Source organism: Penaeus monodon, chromosome 22 (assembly GCF_015228065.2).
Source record: "Penaeus monodon isolate SGIC_2016 chromosome 22, NSTDA_Pmon_1, whole genome shotgun sequence".
Classification (NCBI taxonomy): Eukaryota; Metazoa; Arthropoda; class Malacostraca; order Decapoda; family Penaeidae; genus Penaeus; species Penaeus monodon.
The window spans coordinates 11,725,009-11,725,331 of NC_051407.1; positions in this window are offsets into that span (position 1 = coordinate 11,725,009).

Consider the following 323-nt stretch of genomic DNA (forward strand, 5'->3'; position numbering starts at 1 on the left):
GTTTGAAGAAAAAGAAGTTATATGTAATAACTAAACTAACGAATCTATTTTTCCATCTCCCCTTCAAGCATAATTCATTATGCATATGTAAAATCCAGCATTACAGCATTTCATGGAAAAAAAAAACATAAAAAGTGTGATATTTATATTCTATATAACACATAAATTGTACTCATTACATTCATCATAATCTTTAGATCCCGTAATAAGAAAATTTGGTTGAAAAGACAGGAAGCTTATTAGTGCAACAGATATATTTTAAGACGTTTTATAGGACAGCTAAGTGGAAGAGTTTGGAAGAGGGAGGGGGGGGGGGAGGATGG